Source organism: Amblyomma americanum, chromosome 3 (assembly GCF_052857255.1).
Source record: "Amblyomma americanum isolate KBUSLIRL-KWMA chromosome 3, ASM5285725v1, whole genome shotgun sequence".
NCBI classification, from domain to species: Eukaryota; Metazoa; Arthropoda; class Arachnida; order Ixodida; family Ixodidae; genus Amblyomma; species Amblyomma americanum.
Genome location: NC_135499.1, coordinates 195759172 through 195773940, shown reverse-complemented (window position 1 = coordinate 195773940; position 14769 = coordinate 195759172).

Genomic DNA, 14769 nt, shown 5'->3' with positions numbered 1-14769 from the left:
TGAGCGCGAGCGACAAAAAAAAAAGAAGGAAAATGCAACTAGATAACAGCGACAGAGGCCGTACAAATATGCCAGCGCTCAAAACAGCCGACGGGCGCGATAACTAACTGGCGCGCAAACAGTCGGCGAATCCAAATCGGGCAGAGGAAGCCGTGGTTGCGATATTTACATTCGGCCGCCGCGACCTCCGCAGTGTGATGGGCGAAGTGGCAGTCGAAGCCCTTCTTCCCCAACGCACATTCCGCATTTCACCCAGCCCCGCGGTGATAGCGCTATCTTGCACCCCGGGCGGAAACAAGCTTGCGATAACGACGAGTCTCCGCGCATACAGCGCACATGAATTATCTTCGCCGACCAGCTAGCCTGCCGGAAGGGCGGCAGTCTCGAGTCACCTTGTCTTCTTTCCCCAGCCATATTAGGAGAGGGTCTTCCCCTCGCTCTCTCTTTCCGACTCTAACCTAGCGCAGCTCCCTGGCTATCTTCCGACAATAGCTCCTCGTCCTTCTGATATTACAGCTTTTTCCTCCGGCATATAGAGTTTACGGCGCCCAATTCGGCATTCCGGTTCCTTATGCACAATTATAATCATGCTTATAATGTGGCAGTACAAGGAACCTGCACACGGCAAGTCATCCAGCGCCATTTCTCTCTGAATGAACATTTACCACAGCTGGGCATGTAATCTTGCTGCGCCCGCCCTTGATCATGCCTCTATACCGGCAATATTAACGAGTGTCTCTCCATTGTGAGCATTATTGCTCAAGGCTGATGTTTTTGCGGACAACACATATTTAAGTTTGCCGAACTTCGCTATAAGATAATCATCCACAAACCTACTGTTATCCGGTGGTGTAGTTGCGACCCAGTTATACGTTGCTGGGCAATAAGTTATAGCCACCAAAACTGTGAAATGAACCTGCGGACCAAAGAATTTCAAGTCGGGACCAGGACTCTGCAACTCAGCAAAGCAGCACACTGACAATGAGTCTAGAATTTCCCTTCACATCTCCCTTTGTATTTTTGTTATTTTAAAGCGGTATCGTAAACCCTGCGGTGTCTCGGTCGTTACTAATCCGGGAATGCGAGCTCCAGCTTACCCCAGAGCCATCGCGGAGATGTCTCCATGAAAAGACCAAATGCACGCGCCGCGACCGGCTTGTCACAATTAAGCAGTGCCAAGCGAAAGTTACGCGTCTCTCGCTTCGCCGGCCCTGTTTCCACGAATGCCGCTACTCCCTCTACTCATTAAACACGGCGCCTTAATTAAACCGCCCTAGTTCGCTAGTGTGTTCAACCATAGACAACAGCACTGCATGCTTAATAAACGAATCAAACTGTTGTTTTTTTTTTTTCGGGTCTTTCTAGCTTGCCAGCTTCAGTATGTTTATCATATCCATTTGATACCATCTCCAGCGGTCGCCATTATTTGGCGCTATTGTCACGGCGACGGTCTGAAACGCGGCTTAAACATTCGCAGTAAATCTGGTAAATCAGAAATAAATCAAGCGTGAACCACTGCAGGTACAGAGAATAACACGAATCATACCGAAGCTATTCAGATATCTCTGTGCCGCACCATCATTCATTTCTACATCCTTTGTCTTCTGGCTATTCGCTTTTCGCTGACGACGCTGTTCTTTTCATCTGCTTGTTCAGTGCCCCAAGGAAACTTGATAACTACACTGCTTTGCATTTTGAGATTGTGTGTAGGCTGCTATCTTGCTTTGGCAGTATTCGATTGTTTCGTACTTCGTTGCCAGCTGCTGCGTTCCTTGTTTACGAGTGGTAAGCATATTCTGATAGCATTTGAGTCACGCGAAAGTATCTTAGTACTTTCGGGAGTCGCAAGCACCTCAGTGCGCGTGTCTTTCTGCTCTGTTACTTCCAGTGCAAGCTGCCCTGCATGCACCGCACGACGCAGACACTCATGCTAAGGCGGACAGGGTGTACCACCTACAGACCACGCGGACTGAGTGATAGCTGACGTAGGAAACCCGTCTGGAAAGTACCCTTGTAGCGTTTATTTTGTTCCCCTCGCTCTCTAAACCACAACTCGTTAATAATAATAATAATTGGTTTTTGGGGAAAGGAAATGGCGCAGTATCTGTCTCATATATCGTTGGACACCTGAACCGCGCCGTAAGAGAAGGGATAAAGGAGGGAGTGAAAGAAGAAAGGAAGAAGAGGTGCCGTAGTGGATGGCTCCGGAATAATTTCGACCACCTGGGGATCTTTAACGTGCACTGACATCGCACATCACACGGGCGCCTTAGAGTTTCTCCTCCATAAAAACGCAGCCGCCGCGGTCGGGTTCGAACCCGGGAACTCCGGATCAGTAGTCGAGCGCCCTAACCACTGAGCCACCGCGGCGGGTCCACGACTCGTTCCACAGTTTACTGCCGCGCAGACTGTGGTCTCCTGAGGAGGCTTGACCAGCACTACCATAATGCAGAAGATTACAATAGATTATCAAAACCAAGTGGGTATACCAGACGGTGTAGTCCAGCACGCTACAGCCCCGCATTCACATTCAGCGGCGCGCGTCCAAGAAGAGCCCACGCAAAGTCGGCTCCGTCAGCCAGGCGCGTCGCCTGTCCTTTTTGTGCGCCGGTCATTGCCAGGGGCAGCGGGCAAGGCCGCGCGAGAGCACGACTTGACGCCGTCGCCAGTGCTGTTTTGAAACGCGGCACACAACAGCGGTGACGAACCGGGTCCGTGACCGCGCCGCGGCAACTGCTGCTGTCCGCGTGACCAGCGCGCCGGCGCAGTGCACCCCGTTCCGCCGCCGGTTCTCAGACAAGCCTAGGCGGGGCTCTTCTTTCCTCCCCGTGGTCGCGTGTCGGTGAATTGCAAAGCCTGCCCGCCTGGAAATGGCAGTTCCAAACGCAGCCCGGCTCCGAGCGCTGCCGAAATAAACGTCGCAGCCAGCGAAGCACAGCACCGCCGTTGAGGCCCCGCTCTGACGCGTTCGCGGGCTGCCAGACGTCAGCCACCCGCGTTATTTTCTATTTCTGTTCATGCTCCTGTCGCGGTCTCTCCTGTGTTCCTACCTCCGCACACCTTTATGAGGCTAACGCCACCACTGGCAAGTGCAGACAGCACCAGTGTTATTCGTTATCACCGCGTCAAGCACACAGCGGAGCTGGGAGGAACCATCTGGGCTTGTTTGTTCCGGTATCTGTGCCGGTAACGGCGTGTAGAACAACAAATAAAAACACACCACGAATTTAAAGTAAAAGGCTATAAACCGTACCGCACTTGCGCAATACCTTTTTAAATTCATTCGCTTTAACCCAGCATTGTTATAGAATCAGTATTTTCTTTTTTGTTCTTTTTACCACCCTTGCAAGCCTGACAATGCGAGCGCGCTACACAAGACTACAGGTGAGTATGCAAACATTGCTTCGCAGAACGATTGTGACGGCAGCGGTCTGTCTACTCTCTGAACTGGTCCAGTGTTGATATTGCACACCTTCAACATTCTTGCACACACAAAAAAAATGGGAGGCAATGCGGTTTTCTCACGTGAAATTTATCACTTCGAGAATAAGGGAAGGTGGTTGTCCCCAATTCCGCCACCTGGTTATGAAAGTGGTCTTCAAGACAGCCCACTGCTGAGCCGGGGCCGCACGTGTCTGAGGGGTGGCCACGCCCTGAAAAGAGACGGCCACTATGGCGGGAACGGTTGCTGCGTGTGCAAGTGGGCGTTCGCTGCCCTTCTCGTCGATAAGCCGATGGCCCTGCGGGACTTCACGGCGGCCCTCGAGACGAGAGAGATAAGGTCGCGCGATACGCTCTCCAAATAGCTGCCCTCTTCGGTCCACTCCGTGCATCCGGCCACCACACGGAGCAGGCCCCCGCCGCTCATACTGTCCGCCCGTAGAGCACACCGTCGGCACAGCAAGACCGGCGGCATCTGTCTCCAATCTCGGTGCTTGGGAGCAGTCAGTCAGCCTCGGATTGGGGCGCCCCTCCAATGAATTGGCGAGGGAGGAGGAAGCGCTCTGTGATTGAACCCGAAGACCGGAGTTCGCAGACGGCAGGCAGTAAAACGCCGTGTGCTGCATCTGGCACCATCTGATAACCACCAGCTGGCGGTCACTCGAAGCACGAAGGACAGAGACAACGAGAAAAAAAAGAATGGCTCCAACACGACCGCCCGCGAGTTGACGGCATTGAGGCGACGATCACTAGTTGCCCCTGATGAGGTGGAATGCCCTCGTGCACCGAAGCTAAGCTAATGTGGAGGGGATGGCCGGCAAAGAAACAGAGCGAGAAAGGGGACTGCATGAGATGTGCGGCACTTGTTGTGGACGCGCCCAGCGACGGCTCCTATTAGAAAACGGCTCCTCAGAGAGGTGGGCCTGAGGTTGAACCGCGAATGTGACCACGTGAAGTGGACTATGAACAATCATTTCATCGGCAACCTCTGCGACTACCTCAGCGCAACGGGTTTTCACTCCTTCTTTTAACTTTCAATCTCCTGCATTCCTACCCCCTTGCTCACCTTATGCCTCAAGGCACACCTCTCGAATAAAGAAAAAATAAAAAAGAAAGAGGATTCCCAGGTGCTGGCGTAAGGTACGCCTGTGAAGCGACAAAAAAAGGGAGGGGGGGGGGGACGTTATGCACTTCGACTTGGCAGGCATTGGCTGGCGATCGACAATCGACCTGCAAGAACGGGAGCGTACAGGTGACACACGACCCTGCAAAGTTGGTGCTGATAAAGCCCCTCTATTATCGCTGGCAGGCAGAAAACGTCATGGAGGGGATTTAGATGCCGAGTCTCAAGCCGCGTTTACATGAATGCGACAGCAGCGCATCGCATTCATGTAAGCAGTGATAATGCGCTAGGAAAGTGCGTCGCATCAATGCGCCAGACTGGGGTAGATCGAGAATGGCAAGTCGACTTCAGCGGTGAATGGAAACAGGTTTGGAGGTATCCCTTCTCCCTGTCAATACCCCCCAGCTGGATAACAAAGCAGACTTCGCTCAAGATGGGGGTGGCTGGACCCCTCTGCCGCGTGTAGTGGGCGAAGAGTCACCGTCCCGCCCAACTTAATGCGGTACGTGTGAAGAGTAGCGCATCGGCTCCGCGAGATACGCTTGGAAATGCGATGCGCTACTGTCGCGTTCATGTAAACGCGGCTTATAACCGACAGTCGAGAAGGGCCTAGCCAGTATATATGAGTTTACCGGCAGCCGCCAGCAACTGCAGGGACGGTATTCGCAACCAGACACCGCAGTAAGCATAAACTCGCACTCGGCTTTGCTTGGCAACTTTGCTTCCCCTAGCCGTCGGCAGATCGTTGACCGACTCCGTGCACCGCGCATATTAAGCAAACCGGTACGGCGCTCCTTGAAATAGCGCCGCCCCGCTAACGCACCAGCGGCGATACGCCAAGCCCGTCGCGGCAAATCGCAAGTTCGGAGCCCAGCAGCGTCGGACGAGCTCGCTGAAGAGCCGGATGACACGTCGCGATGAGCGGCGAAGCAGGATATTGTTATCGCTCCATACCTTTACACGTTTTTTTTTTCCTTTTTCCTGAAGGCGTTTTTTGCAACCGCCCGTTTCGTGTCTTGTGTGCAGGCTTTGTTTTATTGTTCTTTTTTTTCGTCGGAGGCACACCTTATGCATGTATGGAACACATGGGCTTTATGGTTTCTTTTTTCCTTCGACATCGACATGAGAATTCCGTTATAACTTATAAATTTCATGTCTTACGAGTGAAGCGCATCATTTACGAGGCCCTGTCGTGGATCGGGTAGCATGCCGTCGCTCAGCAGGTGTTGTCGGGCAGAACAGGAACGAAGCGGTCCGGAGACGGATTTAAGGTGACCAAAAGGGAGAACTTTATGTACAGTATTTACATTGTCATGGTAGCGTAAAAGCTTGGTCGGAGACCGACCGGCGGAGCGGCCACTCTACTCGAGAGTCAGAACACACACCACTCCACTCCCTTCTGCTCGGAGTTTCTCTGTCGGCGAGCCGGGTATTCTCCTCGCAGCCGGGACACCCAGGTCCTCCTCTCCACGTCCGCTGCTCGGTCACAGCCTGTGCCAGTGCGCCCAGCTAGCAGCCATTCTGGGAAGGCGGGTTTGGCCCGGAAGCGTCCCCAAAGTCATCCCGCACTCCAGGCCCGCGGGAAGGCCGAACGAGGCAATCAGGACAACAAAGGGAGGGTCCGGCATATGGTCGTCCGCGAGCGACGGCGCCTCCAAGTCTCCGCCTGTGGGTCCGTCACGGCCACATCTGCCGTTGATTAGGTCGTCCCAGCCCAAGGATCACAACAGCTCGTCCGCCGCCAGGAAGAGGCCTCGAAAGGGGCTACATCTGCTCGGTGTCCTCTGAAGAGGCCGGATCAGCTGGACAGGTCCCTTGTTCTCCGGATGGTCCTGATGGGGAATGACTGCAGGCCCAGACTCTCTGGTAGGGCATTAGTGATCAAGCCTGCGCAATGCCCCAATCCAGCAAGGCAAGAGCACCACCGACCACCCCGAGCCGTGCCAGGCAATCTAGGAACAACGCCTTAAGCTGTTCTGCATGAATACGCCCCGTTTTTCCCACTCCCAGGGCGTCAGGTAGGGTGAGCTGCGTGCATATTAGACATATGCGGGCGATTTTAGAGCCCAGCACCTTACAATTTTGAATGAGATTTCACGGCATTGTAAAAAGAAACCGCAGCTGCCGCTGCAATCAAGAGACAAACAGCCGATGGATGGGTTACGAGAGCCTAAAGTTGGACATACGGGATGAGTTCAACATAACATTTATCATTCTCACCTAAGCTACAACTGAACACAAAATCAAATGCGGAAGGGCACTCATAAAAACGAAGGTAAAAACAACAAAAAACTTTCATTACGCCAGGTACGCTTAGACGAGCGCCTGGAATAGCCAATTTCGCTTAGCGAACAAAGCCTCTGCTGAGGCCATCGGCATTACCATTTTCTTTACCCTTCCGGTAGCGAACTTCAAAATTATGCTCCTGTAGGGCGAGACTCCAGCGGAGCAAGCGTCCGTTTTTCGGAGACATGTTCTGAAGCCAGGTCAATGGACAGTGATCAGTCTCGATGACGAATCGCGAACCGGCCAGGTAACACCGAAGTTTGTGGGTGGCCCACACTAAACAAGCGCACTCCTTCTCCGTGGCACTGTACGCCTCTTCACGGGTCGTCAGTTTTCGGCTTACGAATAACACAGGGTGTTCCTCTCCGCTCTCGTCGCGCTGGCTCAGGACCGCCCCCATCCCCCTCTCACTCGCGTCGCATTGAACAATGAAGGTGCGGTCGTAGGAAGGAGCCTTTAGTACAGGCCGGCTGGTAAGCGCTTTCTTCAACGCGAGAAAAGCCTGCTCTTTGCTGGTATTCCAGTTCACCTTAATCGGCTCCTCCTTCCTTAAGCTATCTGTGAGCGGACTCGCCATTTCCGAGTAGCCTGGAATATAATGCTGATAATAGCCAGCCAACCCTAGAAAGGCGCGTATGTCAGTCTTTGTAGACGGCCTAGGATAATCGCGTATGGCTGCGACCTTAGCGTCCAGCGGCCGGCGGTAGCCCCGTCCGATAACGTGACCAAGGTACTCGACCTCAGCTTTACCAAGCTTGCACTTCTCAGCCCGGACAGTCAATCCCGCGTCTCGCAGTCGGGTCAAAACCTCGCGCAAGTGGCGCAGGTGAGCCTCCCAGTTGTCAGAGAAGACGACAATGTCGTCCAGGTAAGGAAGCGCGTATGCCTCCGTACCTGTCAGCACCCGATCCATCAGCCGAGAAAAGCAAAACGGCGCGTTTTTGAGCCCGAAGCTCATCACGAGTGGTCGGAAAGTGCCGAGGGGAGAGATAAAGGCCGCGTACTGACTGGCTCTATCCGTCAGGGGAACCTGCCAGTAGCCGCGGGTTAGATCAAGAGTTGAGACATACTGGGCCTTGCTGACCGTTTCCACCCGCTCCTCCAAATTAGGGATAGGATAAAGTTGGTCTCGTGTGATGGCATTTAGCTTTCGGTAGTCGATGCAGGGCCGTGGCTCCTTCCCGGGTGTTTCTACCAGTATGATAGGTGACGTGTATTCGCTCTTCGTTGGCACAATAACGCCGAGGACAAGCATGCGGTGAATCTCAGCATTAAGGATCTCCCTTTGCCTCGGAGAGACGCGATACGGTCTGGAGCGAATAGGCTCGTCGGTGGTCACCTGAATATCATGCTCCACTAAGAGTGTCTTTCCCGGCCTGTCAGCGAAAGTGTCCTCGAAATCTGAAAGTAGCTGCTGGAGGTCCGCTTTCTGTTGTTCGGTAAGCTCTGCATCACCACGTATCCTCTCGAGAACTCCAGTAAAAGCGGGGATGTCACCGCCTGGAAATACAAAATCTGTTTGCACCTCTTCAGGTGCATTCAGCGCAAGCTGGACGATTGCTTCGCGTTGTCGATAGGGCTTCATGAGGTTACAGTGGTAGATCTTTACCTCGTTCCGCCTACCCGGGATCTTTACCGCGTAGTTCGTTTCTGACAGTTTTTCCACAACCTGCGCGGGGCCCTTCCACTGCACGTCCAGCTTGTTTGCCTTCGACGCGGCCAGCAGCATTACCCTGTCTCCCGCCGAAAACGATCGCTGTCGTGCGTTTCGGTCGTAGTAGAGTTTAGCTTTCTGCTGGGCCGACTTCATGTTGGCCTCAACGAGCTCTCTGCATGACTGAAGCCGTTCCAGAAGCTGAAGTACATATTCAAGGACGGTGGGATCCTCACCTTTGCCCTCCCAAGATTCGCGAAGCATGCGAAGGGGCGACCTGAGCGACCGGCCGTATACCAGTTCTGCTGGACTAAAACCGGTGGCTTCATGTGGCACTGACCGAAGCGCGAACATGGTAGCTGGCAAGCATGCGTCCCAGTCTCGGCGGTGCTCGTAGCACAAGGCCCTGAGGACTCTTTTTAGTACGGAGTGCCACGCCTCGACACTATTGCTCTGAGGGTGTCTGATAGAGCTGTGGATAAGGCGACTGCCGCATTTCTCTAGAAACGTGACGGTAAGTGCGCTCGTAAAAACGCTGCCTTGGTCACTCTGTAACTCGGCGGGGAAACCTATTCTAGAAAAGACCTTTAACAGCCCGTCGACAATTCCCACGGAGTTCAGCTCTTTCAGGGGAATTGCCTCCGGGAACTTCGTCGCTGGGCAGATGAGTGTCAAAATGTAGCGATAGCCTGATGCGGTCACAGGTAGTGGACCTACAACGTCCACCACAAGGCGCCGGAACGGTTCGCTAATTAGTGGCACAAGTTTCAAGGGCGCCTTGCATTTATCGTGGGATTTTCCTACCCTCTGACAAGCGTCGCAGGTCTGGACAAATCTTTCAACATCTTTGAAGCACCCTGGCCAATAAAATTCTCTTAAAAGCCGGGCCTTCGTTTTTTTGATGCCGAGATGGCCGGACCAGCCGCTTCCGTGACACAGCTTTAGAAGGCCTGCCCGATATTTTTGGGGCACCACTAGCTGGTCGTAGTGCACACCTTTTTTGTCTTTGTACTGCCGATAAAGTACTCCTGCGCGCTGCGTGAGAACGACGTTTTTCTTTCCCAGTCCCTCACCGACATGATCATGCAAATCTCGGAGAGTTGCATCGCTGTCCTGTTCAGCTGCGATGGTCTGTCGGTCTACCTTGATCAACTCGGGAAAGCCGTCTAACTGGGGGGGGCAGAACCGAAATTTCCAACTCCTCAATGGCCTCGCCACACGGCGCTGAAGGCGTCTCATTTCCGAAAGGAGCGGTCTCTGCGCCCACCTGCACAGTTTTTTCGCCCGTTGCATGCCTCTCTGCTTCCCCGGAACGACTCAACTGGGCCGCGATTTCGCGGGCTTTAGAACGCGTAAGCGCGTGAACGGAGCGATCCCCATAGCTCAACCCCCTCGTCTCCAATTGCTCCTCCGAGCGGTTTGAAAAGAGGTAAGGGCACTGCTCTGGCAAGGTCGCCGACACCGCCGCTTCAGTGTGCAATATCCCAAACGGGCCCTCAATGGTGACGCGCGCGACAGGCAGACAGACACTGTCCTCTTGGGCCACCTGCCTGATCCACGCGCACTCGCCCGTGAACTCCTTCGGCGAAACGAGCGCGGGGTGCACCACGTCCATAGTAGCGGCGGAGTCGCGTAGAACGCGGCACTCTCTCCCATTCACTGTCATTTTGCGCATATACGGTTCCAGTAGGCGCATGCTTTCATCATCGAGGGTGGTGAGCGAAAAAACAACCTTTGCCTTTCGGCAACCGCTCGCCAGATGTCCACGCTCGTTACAGCGGAAACAGACTGGCGGTTTCCTCACCTCGAAGGCTCTCGCCCGCTCTTTTTGCTTCTTTTCTTTGTCCGCGTAGTCTCCCTCGACGGGCCGTTTTCCGTGCTCCCCCTCGTGTGTCCCTTTATCTCCCTTCGTGGGGGTCGCTCGGTCCTCTCGCCGCCATGGACGATTCACGGAATTCCTGTATGGCTTTGTGACTGCCCGCACGTTTTCCTTCCCTCCGTCGCGCCTGGCCTGAAATTCTTCTGCAAGCTCCGCGGCGCGCTCCAAGCTTTTCTTTTCGGGCCTATCTTGAACCCAGAGCCGCGTTTCCTCATTCAAACAGTTGTAGAACTGTTCTATGCAAATATGTTCTACAACTTTGTCGCGGTCCTCATAAACTTCTGCGGCCCTGAGCCATTCGACTAAGTTTGCCTTTAAATTGTACGCAAAATCTGGGTAGGACTCTGTGGGCTGTTTCGCGGAGTTTCTGAACCGCCGACGGAAAGCGTCGGCCGACAATCGGTACTTCTTAAGCAATGTCGCCTTCACTCTGTCATAGTCGTCCGCTTCCGCTTTAGTAAGCCGAGCCAGCACGTCGGCAGCCTCACAAGGAAGAACCGTCAAGAGGTGTTGAGTCCAGGTGGTACGAAGGATTGCATTTTTTTCGCATGTGCGCTCGAAGTTTACAAGGAATAACCCTATGTCCTCTCCCATTTTGAAAGGAGACAAAAGATCTTTCATTTTTGCCGGCTTAGATGACAGGTTATTCTCAACATTGGGCGTAGCCGCTTTTGCCTTTTCCGCCTCAGCTTCAGCTAGCCTCACTTCCAGTCGCTTGCTCTCTAGCTCAAGCTCATATTGCCTTTTTCTTTCCTCCTCCTCAGCTTTATTCTTTATGTCCTCCCAACACTCTACGATCTCCTCATCCTCGAAGCCGCCTTCTTGAATCGCGTCGACAACTTGCCGTTTTGTCATGGATTTACCACAATCAATCCCCAATTCACCACATATCAAGACCATTTCCGTCTTCCGCAGCTTTCTCCAGTCCATGACTGCCCTTTTTTTTTTTTGTGATCGCTAGTCTCTCAAGAGAGTTGGTGCAAAGCAAGGTTCAAATTCAAACAGGCTTCTGCAACCAAATTTTGCCTACCAAGAAGAACAGCACTTATTGTTAAGCCTGGCAGGACTCCAAGGAAAGAAGGCGATGCACTCACCAAACCGGAGCTAGGACATCACGCAGGCCATCCCGCCGCTGCCAACCAGTTGTCGTGGATCGGGTAGCATGCCGTCGCTCAGCAGGTGTTGTCGGGCAGAACAGGAACGAAGCGGTCCGGAGACGGATTTAAGGTGACCAAAAGGGAGAACTTTATGTACAGTATTTACATTGTCATGGTAGCGTAAAAGCTTGGTCGGAGACCGACCGGCGGAGCGGCCACTCTACTCGAGAGTCAGAACACACACCACTCCACTCCCTTCTGCTCGGAGTTTCTCTGTCGGCGAGCCGGGTATTCTCCTCGCAGCCGGGACACCCAGGTCCTCCTCTCCACGTCCGCTGCTCGGTCACAGCCTGTGCCAGTGCGCCCAGCTAGCAGCCATTCTGGGAAGGCGGGTTTGGCCCGGAAGCGTCCCCAAAGTCATCCCGCACTCCAGGCCCGCGGGAAGGCCGAACGAGGCAATCAGGACAACAAAGGGAGGGTCCGGCATATGGTCGTCCGCGAGCGACGGCGCCTCCAAGTCTCCGCCTGTGGGTCCGTCACGGCCACATCTGCCGTTGATTAGGTCGTCCCAGCCCAAGGATCACAACAGCCCCACAAGCTCCGCCACTGATTGATTGTAAAACATTTTATTCGCCGGGAAGAGCTTGGCAAGAGGTCGCGTTAAGTGGTCGAGAGTACATAGCCCTCGACGACTTTGTCAGCCCACTCCACCGCCAAAACTTGCGTTCTGGGGTCAGAGCTAGCCAGCACGGTCTCCCACCGCTCGAGAGGAGGAGCTGTAACTAGATCACCCGGAGGTGGCTCTATTTTGCAGTCCCACAGGATGTGATCGTAGGTAGCACGTTGGCCACAGTGTTTGCAGTTTGGGTTGTAAAGATCTGGATAAATGTGCGCGAGGAGTGATGGGGTGCGTATCGATCTCGTCTGTAGACGACGCCACGTAACCTCTTGTTCTTTAGTAAGTCTTTTGTCTGGAGGGGGGAAAATTCTCCTCTCTAGTTTAAAATGATTGGTGAGATCATGATATGTGATCATTGAGTCCTTCGTGAAATTCAGGGAGCCAGACTCATCCACTGCCCCGTCGACGAAACCTCGGGCTTTATTGTGGGCTGCCTCGTTCCCCGGATTCCCCGAATGGGCTGGGACCCATATCAATTCGGAATAATTTGGTGAGAATTTGGTTGCGTTAAGGATTCTAAGGGAGGTATTTGTAATTCGCCCTTTAGCCGCCACTGCTATTCAGCGCCAGCTACTTTTCGAAATGTCACTGATACGTTCACTTCTTCTTCCATACCGCCATGATTACCGTAAAACCGCTCATGGTGCAAATTTTTAAACCCGACCGCGGCGGCTGCGTTTTTATGGAGGAAAAACGCAAAGGCGCCCGAGTGCTGTGCGATGTCAGTGCACGTTAAAGATCCCCAGGTGGTCGAAATTATTCCGGAGCCCTCCACTACGGCACCTCTCTCTTCCTTTCTTCTTTCACTCCCTCCTTTACCTTTCCCTTACGGCGCGGTTCAGGTGTCCAACGATATATGAGACAGATACTGCGCCATTTCCTTTCACCCAAAAAACCAATTATTAATTATTAATAAATTTTTACTTCATAGGCCGTTTCACTCCCTACTTTGCGATGTGCAGTATCTCTCCGGTGGTTATCGGTGAACCAGGCCGGCGGTGACATACACACGCAACCTGCATACCACTCCTTCCGACGTGCGGACGCGCCAACACGTAATCGCCGACGCAGAAGTGTACGAGCCCGGAGGAACAAGCCCCGTCCTTACGTTGGGAAACCAAACGAAAGAAAGCGAGGCCATCATGCCCGTACACCGCCAGCACCAACAGGTTTCGCGCTCGAGCACCGGCCGCTGTCGCCTTTGCCCGTCTTCCCCTCCCGCTGCTGTCGGGTCTGGAGTCGCTTTTTTTCTTTCTTTTGTGACGGAGGAAGCACCCCGCCGTCGTTTCGCCGCGCAAGGCCAGCAGTGCTCGGCGGGACTCCGCCTGTCTGGGGAAGCCACGCTGGAGGACCCTGCATTCCTCGAATTCTTTTGATCGACAGGACGCCGCGGAGACGGAGAAAGGAAGCTGCCCTTCTCTCCTCTTCCACGTCCTGTCTCCCGTGCTCGAAGAAAATCAATTAGGTTACAACCAGGCTCTGGAAGTTGCTGTGGAGTGTGACCAAGGGCTCGCGGCTGTGATGCTTCAATCTTCTGCACGCTTTTCTTTTGATTTCGTGGTTCTTTTTTGTGTTTGTGAGGCTCGATGGCAATTGTCACGTTTTCGCACACTTTAGCGTGCACTCCCAGACACCCTTAGAGCGTGTGGGGGTAGAGGCCCCGGTCACACAGGAGATGCCCTCGACTCAGCATGGCACGCTAAGCCGGAGACCAGCTACCAAGTGACCAAGGGGGTGGTCGTTTGGTGCCCAGCTCTCGCCGGTCGCAAGCCAGAGCATGGGTCGGAGCCAAAGGTTCCCAAAACGAAACAATTTTTTTTTTTACAGCAAAGGGACGATACAGAGGATTTAAAGATCACTCGCACCAGTACATACAAAGTGATTTACAGCACAATGCAACTCGTACAAAGTAACACTAGAAAGAGATTACAATTCAACAAAATATTTGCACCTAAAGTGCACTAACACAGGAGAGAGACAAACAAAACACAATTTGTTCACTGGGCACTGCGACAGTCCGACGACCTGAGGAACACGACGCAGCCGAACCGCGGGTTGGCGCACGTTGCCTCGCTTGTCTGTGGCTAGGCGAGTGGTGTTCGCCCGGGAGTCGAGCGGGCGCGCTGGCCGTTTTTTATCGAATATGCGCCGAATTTTGAGACAGTAATTTCGCTGCAGAGACATGTATCCCTGCGAGGAATCAAGATCACGCAGGCGGACCACGCCTGTAAAAAAGTTACGCCGTTCAATGGTCGCGGGTTCGGCGACCGCTGGTGGTACAATCCCTACTTCCGGCTTGTCTCACGCTGAGCTTTGATTTCACCCTTCCGTGACAACTATGACTCACTTGCTGTTTTGATCGTGTTAATGAGTGTTGGCCACGAAGTGACATACAGTACGAAATGTCTGGTATGGTGTGCAGCCCTGAGAGCTTCAGAAAGAGATGAACGCGCAGGAGCTTCTTTGCAGAGAAGGATGCCATGCCGCAAGGCGATGACGAAGTGCACAGTTAGCAACGAAATATTATGCACCATCGAGTACTATCAGGCGGAAACACCCGATTACGGACGTGCTACATACGCGGCTCCAATTCGCGCGCTCTGTATACAC